A 1,579-nucleotide genomic window follows, 5' to 3' on the forward strand; every position below is an offset into this window, starting at 1 on the left:
ATATTTAGAGTGCGTCGAAACATGTTTCGAGTTCTTCTAAACATGTTTTGAGGGCAACAAAACACGTTTAGAGTACATCCAAATACTGAGTGCATCTAAACAGACTTAGAGTGCATCAAAAGATGTTTAGAATTCGTTGAAACATATTTAGAGTGCGTCGAAACATGTTTAGAGTTCGTCTAAACATGTTTGGAGTGCATCAGGATCACACAGAAACCAAGCTGGTGGAGGGCTGGGACTCGCCCTCTGCAAGCGGTGAGACTCCTTTTCTTAAATAATAATATCATCAGTACAACAAACCAAACATGATCGTATGTTGGGATAAAAGGAGGGTGTTATCCTTTATTTCCAGATTCGCGGGGCTAATGGGAGGACACATATGGATAGAGAGCGGGGGGCTGGAGAAAGGATGCACGACTTCCTTCATCATCAGGCTCGGAGTATGCAACGCTCCTCCGACCAATTCACCCGCACTCCGCCTGGCCGTCAAATCTCAGAGCAGGCAGTTGAACTGGTGATCTGAGATATACAGAGACTTCTTTTACGAAACCTCCGTCTGGAAAAGACCTTATTTAACTACGTAACGGTACGGTGAGTAAGTGAGCTCATACGCAAATGAAACGGGAAGCACTCGGAACCTTGGGACTGGTAGTGTTTTTACGCAACTTATGGTTTTGTTGTTGTTGTAAATAACTAATCCGATTGACAGGACAAGGGTTGTATTGTCACCATGATTGGACAATCCGAATATTATACCTTAATAAGTGTTTTCAGGTGAATATAAGTTTACAACGATCGACCCGTTTACATACATTGTACAATACGCCAACAAAAGGGGCAAGGATAGGTTCACCATCCAATGAAGTCAAAGGGCTGCGACAGGATTTGAAACGTTTTAACGTAAAAGTTTATATATAACTAAACTGAGTTTTCAAGAAACACTCCACGAACAACTAAAACTTAGATTAGGAAGATCAACCAACGAAACAACAGCAAGACAAAAAAAATTAGGAAACAGCAGCAAAAAAAGGAGGGATATCAGGACACGAGAAACTCTCTTCACTTCTTGGACTTCTTCGATGGTCTGCAAATCCCAGGAACAACACAAGGTTTTTACAAACACAACTGAAATCCGTACAATCAATCTCAACTAACACCGGATTAAATGAACTTACTCTGTTGTTTGGGCAGCAGCTGCTTGAGCTGCAGCCATAGCCTTGTCTCCTGCTGGACCCTAATAGAAAACAAAGCAAAGCCATGCAATGTTAAAAGATGTTTTGCAAAGGAAGTTTGATCAATAGTCAAGGTACGGATGGTTTGGTCGGATCAGAGAAGGGGTGGCCGTACCATAGCAAGGCGCTCCTCCCGCCGGGCAATCTTCCTCTCTCTGCTAGCCTTGTTTTTCGCCCTCTTGGCCTCAAACTGGTCAGACAAGGTCTTCTCTGTTTAGAGTGCGTCCAAACACTTTTAGAGTGCATCCAAACATGTGTAGAGTGCATCGAAACTTTTTTAGAGTGTATCAAAACATGTTTAGAGTGCGTCCAAACAGACTTAGAGTGCATCAAAAGATGTTTAGAGT

General features: G+C 42.5%; 2 long non-coding RNA genes across 2 annotated transcripts; one reads left to right on the forward strand and one right to left on the reverse strand.

Moving 5' to 3' along the window:
* Positions 1–197: 197 nt before the first annotated feature.
* LOC104825829 lies at positions 198–807 on the forward strand. Its single transcript, XR_773670.1, has 2 exons — positions 198–255; positions 353–807. It is a non-coding gene; the product is annotated as an uncharacterized LOC104825829 (long non-coding RNA).
* An 82-nt stretch (positions 808–889) lies between these two features.
* Positions 890–1,444, reverse strand: LOC104825830. Its single transcript, XR_773671.2, has 3 exons — positions 1,348–1,444; positions 1,176–1,234; positions 890–1,084 (listed from the first exon to the last, which is right to left on the reverse strand). It is a non-coding gene; the product is annotated as an uncharacterized LOC104825830 (long non-coding RNA).
* Between the last annotated feature and the right edge of the window lie 135 nt (positions 1,445–1,579).

The sequence above is a fragment of the Tarenaya hassleriana genome, unplaced genomic scaffold (assembly GCF_000463585.1).
Source record: "Tarenaya hassleriana unplaced genomic scaffold, ASM46358v1 Cleome492, whole genome shotgun sequence".
Classification (NCBI taxonomy): Eukaryota; Viridiplantae; Streptophyta; class Magnoliopsida; order Brassicales; family Cleomaceae; genus Tarenaya; species Tarenaya hassleriana.